Raw genomic sequence first — 7,649 nt, forward strand, 5'->3', positions numbered from 1 at the left:
TATTAGGGACGGGACGACATAGATGATAATGCTAAAAACCACGTCCATTTCATTTAATATTTTAAAAACAAAATAAAAATAATATAATTTTATTTTCTGTATTATATTTTTTTTTAAACTTATGTAACTCTAAAACCTTCAACTCTCAGATAAACCCTTAGAAAAAATTAAACTCTTGACGAGCTGATCATATATTCGAAATAATCTGCATCAGTTGACATGATGCCAAAAATTGTAGCAATTGAATTATATACTGCCCAAAAATACTATATAATGATCCACTCTCTTTAACTGTGTAGGTGATCCAGTTCCGTAGGGAAGGTAGACATCTGAAACTTTTCTAAAACAATATACCTGCTATTCTTTCACAATTCGTGCCTACGTTGTTGACAGTTCCCTTATAAAGTATAATAACTCCCCATTCTTAACCAACATGTGTACAACACAACGTGTAGTAATAAATTACAAGGTTGACATTACATTATACAAAATGAAATCTAAAAACATGTCTTGTAGAGGACTAGAAGAGCTCAACAATAGGCTATATAGGACATCTGCAGCAACAAGGACAACATAGATAACATATGGAAGTGTCCAGCCTAGAGTTTGGAAGTATGGCTACAACATCAAACAAGAAACCCAACTACACAATATAGAATTTTATTATATTAAAATAATGATAATATTCTTAAATATTTCATCTCATTCAACTGTCACAAAACCGAATATGAACAATTCAGATCTTCAACTGTCACAAACCGAATATGAACAATTCAGATCTTCAACTGTCACAAACCGAATATGAACAATTCAGATCTTCAACTGTCACAAACGAATACCAAACTGCGTATGTATGTACCGGTACCTTGGTGGGAACTACGCCTTTTTAATAGTACAGAATACACATGCTTGAGAGATGATCATCTAGTTCCCCAACCTGTTACTGGCAAATTAACAAACTCTGATAAATCAGCATATATAACAAATGTAGAGGGAGTTTAGAACCATGCATTGAAATGTGAGGCTGAAGGTGCAAACGTGAGGCTGAATCCAATGTTTCTCCATTTAGCAAAAATTTAGAGTAGATACTACTTGACATTATGGGCAGATGTGGACTGCTGCTCAACTTTCCCAAATAAACTGTTTTACTGTAAAGATACTGTCAAAATGTCAAGCTGTCAAGCTAGTTGCTAAGCATTTATCAAAAGAAAAATTATTGTAGTTTGATACTATATGATAAAACATCTTATTGAATATATTACTAGGTAGATCACTGAAAGGGTATAATATCAGTTCAACACCTTTCTGTCAGTGATGTATTCAGGCCAACTGCAGATCATGAGTGCATTTTCAACATGAAAATTGGATGGGGATTATAGGTGAAGTATACTATAACCATGTGACATATCACAATCACAAAACAAGAAGAAAAAAAAATACAGATTTCAATTGACCATTGAATCGAAATCGGACTGTCCAGATTGATTTGATTTTTTAAAATCAAAACATTAAAGTTTGAAATTTGGACGGTCTGGTTTCGATCCAACAACCAAGTTGGACAGGTTATGGAAAAAAACTGGCTGCAAGGAATCATGGTCAAAAACTACACATTCATCTCAGCTACAGACTACATGGGACAATCACAGAAGGAAACACAAAAACCTAGTGGTTGAAACATTTTGATATATTAAAATTCTATAGCATAATTCACCAAACTTCAAACCAATATATTAAAAACAGGAAACAATCACAATCAATTGCTTCAACCCAGGTACTGTTGATTGCTTCAACTCAATTCAGAATGAATTAACAGAGTCAAAACCAATCGCCAAGCATTACTTTCGTTCCGGCTTAATATCCAGTACAATACACCAAAAAATATCTCATATAAACTCTGAAAATAATAAAAGAACTATAATTAGTACAAGCAGAGCATTGAAACATTCATGGCATGCAAACTAAATCACCCACAAATAAAGAGCATAACAAAGCATCAAATAAAAATTGTTTTTTCAATGTGAATTTAATCAAATATACATATTTCAAATTGATTACCTAATAAGAACACAAAAATTCCACACTTCAAACAGATCAAATCTATCATTCACTTATAAACAGAAACATCACATCAAAATTCATTCAATCAATAAGAGGAAACAAGTCAAATCAAGTCCGAATCCAAACAAAAAAAATCTATAACAATCTAAACCAAAAACGTTCATTTCTCAGATTCGGAAACTACAAATCAAGATCTATACCACCATAACATCAATTACAGTTAAATTAACAAATCACAAAAAAAACATATTGGATCTGATAAGGATTAATAATAATTAACAATTTGAATAAACAAGAATCATAAAAAGTTACTGATTATGTAAACACCGAGCTGAGATCTGAGCTGGAAAAGAACGAAAAGCTTCACCGCGGCCTCCGATTCAGTTGATGCAAGGCGGGATCCAATTCTCCGCCGGTGATTGTTCCGTCGTCATTACGTACGAAAACTGCGGAAGTAGTGGTTCCCGACCTGCACCAAGCGAATTAGAGAACGCGAAGTGAGAGAATAATCATCTTCTTCTTCACAGAAAACCACCGTATATCTTCCTCTTTCTCTCTCTAGATTCTAGAGAGAGAAAATTGAAAAAGGATAACTAAACTAAACCCACTCACACGAATCTAAACCCAAAAACGAACCCACCGAAAGTGGTGAAGAATGAGTTAACGAGAGGTTATTTATAAAGAGGACAGACGAACGAGATGCTGACACGTGGCGATGTGTTTAAAGGTTGATGGATTTTTTTTCTAGAAGATGACGTGTTTTTGTTTAAATTTTATGTTTTTAGAATCACTTTTGAAAATTTTGTTTAATTTATGAATTTAAATTTAAAATTTAAAAATAAAAAAAGTTGAAATTGTCTTTTAAACTTTTTTTCATCCTTATCAAAATCAAAAGTTATGGTGTATATTAATATTTATATATTAATTAGATGATACAAAATGATACAATCGAAAGGATATAAAAAGAGATTAATTACTATACACAGTCAGTGTAAAAAGTTTTATACGGTCGATTCATCACCATCATCCGTTTGTATTACTTTATAGATTTTTAAAATAAAAGTCAAACTTTTTTTAATATCCGACGTCTATGATTAACTAACGGTGTAAAATCCTATCCTTTTACACTGTCAGTGTATTTCAATTAAACTCATATAAAAATTATATTAATGTATTAAAAAAAAGATTTGTCTTAATTAATATTTTTGTCATTTTACATAAGAAAAAAGTTACAATAGAATTTAAACAGATATTCTTCATTAATAATTAAAAAATTAAAGAATTAAAAAATAGATGGTAATAAATATTAAAAATAAAATGAGAAAATAAACATTATTTTTTATTATTTATTAGACACATAATATTGGTGTGATGGACAATACTTTTTAAATAAATTCACATTTTTCTTCAATATAGTTGGTGAATGTCACATACAAGTTACACTTTTATATGGTCGGTGAAGGTCATAGAAATTACATTTTTCTTCTACTTTTTATTCAAGATTGGGATAGTACAATTTACTTTTCTTTCAGAGAAATAAATAAATGTGTTCATTTATTTGCACAATATTTGCATGATGTTCTTTTTACAATTTTGATAGTTCATTATGCTTGTTCTCATTTACATTCTCTAACAATTGATGTTGGATATTTCAACTCCTAGCTTTTCATTTAAAATAATTTAGTTTTATTATCAAATAAATAAATATTCATGTTTTATTAAGATGGTAAGTCGATTTATAATTTGAGATAATCTTTTTATAAAATGACATATAATAAAATTAACATTTTTTTCAAAACAACTTTTTTCATATGACAATTTTAGAATTGTATCTAGAAAATATTTTTAAAAATAATAATAAAAAACATAAAAGAATTGTATCAAAAAAATCTTAATAAAATAAAAGAAAATGATATTGTAAAATAATATCTAATAAATATTTTTATTAAAAACAAATAAAAGAGAAAAAGAAAACACATTTTAATATAATTGTATATTATAATTTAAATTTAATTTAGAATAGAAAATCTGATATTTTAGAAGGTGAAAAACGACAACATATATGTTGAGATATAAAATATAATTCAAGTTGAGTGTAGCACTCAAAAATGAGTTTAAAAGTGTAGTAAAACGGAAGCAACACTCGAATATGGTATCACAAGGACTCTTGAATGTTATAATCAAACAAATAAAAAAAATGGGATTTTTAAGGTTCAAAACTTAAATGAAGATGATTAAAGGTAAAAGCAAAATTGATAAATAAGCTAATCTATTGTATCGATTTCCGACTTATCATCGATTCTTATAATTTCAAATCCCTAGCGGATTCAATCCCATTCGATTATAATATACATTGAGAAGCGCAAATTGGTATTATATGATGTATGCTCCTAATTTCCGAATTAAGCAAACGGATTTAAGCAAACGCGACTTAATCAAACACGATAACGAAAAAGCTACGCTAACGTGATTATAGTTAAGGATCATACAAACAATCAAATTTAATCAACTCTATCCTATAAGAAACAATCGAATTAAGCAAACGAAAGTAATCGAATTAAACAAACGAGTTTATAGGAAGAATTGAAAAGAAATTGAAATTAAATTGAAATTAATAAAAACCTCAAAGTGGAATTCGAATACAACAGGTCAACTCTTTGGCAATTAGCTCTCCATGAAATCTTCTAAGCAATATTGTATCCTCAAAATTCAAAATTAGAATTTCTATAGTAGTAAAATACCTAATATAATAAAAGGTAAATTCGGGCCCTTATAGGATCCGACCCGAAAATTACAAAAATTGGCCCAAATTAACTATTTTAATTAAGTCTGAAACTTCAACGAATTATTCGATCCTCCTTCACATAGAATCACCTTTGGACTTCAACATGAAACTTTTAGCTTATCCTCTCATCTTTCCAACGCATATTAGAACGCATCAATTCGATCCTCGTAGCTCAAGTTATGATCTGCATAATAACAAGGTATGGAATAACTATTTATGCTGAAAATAAAGTACGAAAATAAAATAAAACCAAAAATAAACTTAAATATAAAAATACACTAAAATAGTAAAAATAATAGAATAAACTATAGAGTTGCCTAAGTACAATAGTAGAAGAAGGTGCATCAAAATGCACTGATCAAGCACAAGCCCAGAGTAAATTAGGGTTTAGAGTTTGTATTATTTGTTACTTAGTAGTCAAGTCACTTAGTTGTATAGAAATAGATGTTTTGTAATTCAGTTTTATATCATAATCATAATTCAATAACATAATTATTATTTTCATTCTCTCTCTCTTTCTCTCATCGCTAAAAGTGTCTCATGCACTAACAAATTGATATCTAGAGCTTCGATTAGGTTCTTGATCGTGTTTTCAAGAATCACATGTCGATGATCGTATTTTCGGGATCGTGTGTTGTTAATCAGTCATTGTAAAGATGAATTGTACTAATAGCATTCTAAGTTCTCTTTCAACTCTTGACGGCAAAAGTTGGAACCGATGGAGCAAGCAGATGAAGTCCTTGTTCGAATTTCATGAAACCGTAGAAGTGGTTACTAATGGCGTCCCTGAGTTTGCTGAGAATGCAATTGATGCTCAGAGAGTTGCAAACAAAGAGGCGGAGAATAAAGACTGTAAGTCCGCATATTGCATTCAATCGACGATAGATTTGGCTAATTTTGACAAGATCTATCATGCTAAATTGGTGAAGACGGCATGGGATATTCTTGTCAATTACTATGAAAGAGGTGAGAAATTCAAAGTCGTCAAATTGCAGACTTTATGACGACGATATGAATTGTTGCAAATGAGAGAAGATGAAAATATTGTAGGCTATAAGTCGAAGGTACAAAATCTTGTCCATCTCATGAAGGGTTATGGTGAAACCCTAAATGATAAGATGGTAGTTGGGAAGGTAATGTGTGCGTTGACCTCTCACTTTGATCATGTTATTGTAGCTATTCAAGAATCCAACAATTTTGAAACCCTAAAACTGGAAGATTTGGTTGGTTCCTTGGAGGTGCATGATATTAGGATTGTCGAAAGGAAATGGGTTCAAGATTCGATACGAGCACTACAGGCTCAGGCTTAAAAGGATCATAGTGATTCCAACAAGTTCAAAGGCAAATGAGATAAGACTCATAGAAAGAAGTTTTGGTCGAACCCTCAAAAGTATAAGGTCGATGATAGAGCTTCTGAATCCTCTAAAAGAGGAGAAGGAAACTCCTATCAGAAAGACAAAGAGAAAAAAGGTGTGCAATGCTATAACTATGAAAAAAGGGGTCACTTGGCCAAGAATTGTTGGTACAATAAAGACAAGGGAGTGAAAAAAGACAACGAGTGAGGAGCGAACCTTGCACGCCAAGATTCAGATGATTTAGAAGATATGGTGGTTAGGGCTGCAAGTGCAGATGACCACGTCGACTCCAAGATATGGTCCCTCGACTCGGGTTGCAAGAATCACATGACTGGTCGAAAAATATGGTTAGCATATTTCGAATCATCGAAGAAGAGCAAGCTCAAACTTACTGATAATATCTCATTAGAAGCAGAAGGTGCTAGTGACATAGTTATTCAAAGGAGAAATGGAGAAAAAACTATGATCAAAGATGTACTCTATGTACCTAGAATGAAGTGAAATCTGCTAAGTGTTGGACATCTAATTGAAAAAGGTTTCCTAGTGATTATGAAAGATGGAGCCTTGGAACTATTTGACACTCGGAATAATTTGGTCTTGAAATCTCCTTTGTCGAAGAATAGGATATTCAAGACCATGATCAGTTCGATCGAAGTACAATGTCTAAAAATTGTTGTCGACCACAAGCATAGTTGGTTGTGGCATTTGAGGTTTGGACATTTGAACTTTCGATCACTCAATCAATTCATTATTCAAGATATGGAAATTAGTATACCAAGTCTTGAGATGCCTGGCAAACTTTGTGAAGGTTGCTTAGTCGGAAAGCAATCCATAAATTCTTTCATTTCGTTTATGCTAATGAGATCCTCTTGCATACTAGAAGTAGTACATTCAGATGTATGTGACATGTTTAAGGATCATACCATTGGTTGAAACAAGTATTTTGTATCATTTATCGATGAATATAGTCGAAAGCTTTGGATCTACGTGGTCAAGCGAAAGGACGAAGTATTTTCAATCTTTAAGATATTCAAAATACTTGTCAAAAACCAGAGTAAAAAGAATATCAAGGTTATGCAAACAGATGGAGGTGGAGATTATACATCAAAGATGTTTGAAGAATTATGTGCAGGACATAGTATAGATCATGAGGTAGCTGCTACTTACACGCCTCAACATAATGGAATTGCATAATGAAGAAACAAGAACGTATTGGATGTGGCAAGATGCATGCTGAAGTAGAAGAATCTGCCAAAATCCTTATGGGGTGAAGTTGTTTCCACTGCTGTCTAAATTCTGAACAAGTGTCCTACCAAGAAGTTGAAGAACGAGGTTTCTGAAGAAGTTTGGAGTGGAAAATGACCATCAGTGAGTCATCTGAAGGTGTTTGCCTCTATTTGTTACAAGCATGTTTCTAATGCAAGAAGAAGGAACCTTGATGACAAGAGTTA

General features: G+C 31.7%; 1 long non-coding RNA gene across 1 annotated transcript; it reads right to left on the reverse strand.

The window, feature by feature from the left end:
- Positions 1-157: 157 nt before the first annotated feature.
- On the reverse strand, positions 158-2,702 carry LOC127119900 (uncharacterized). The gene is made up of 2 exons (XR_007802931.1): positions 2,371-2,702; positions 158-1,894 (listed from the first exon to the last, which is right to left on the reverse strand). It is a non-coding gene; the product is annotated as an uncharacterized LOC127119900 (long non-coding RNA).
- Between the last annotated feature and the right edge of the window lie 4,947 nt (positions 2,703-7,649).

Source organism: Lathyrus oleraceus, chromosome 2 (assembly GCF_024323335.1).
Source record: "Lathyrus oleraceus cultivar Zhongwan6 chromosome 2, CAAS_Psat_ZW6_1.0, whole genome shotgun sequence".
NCBI lineage: Eukaryota > Viridiplantae > Streptophyta > Magnoliopsida > Fabales > Fabaceae > Lathyrus > Lathyrus oleraceus.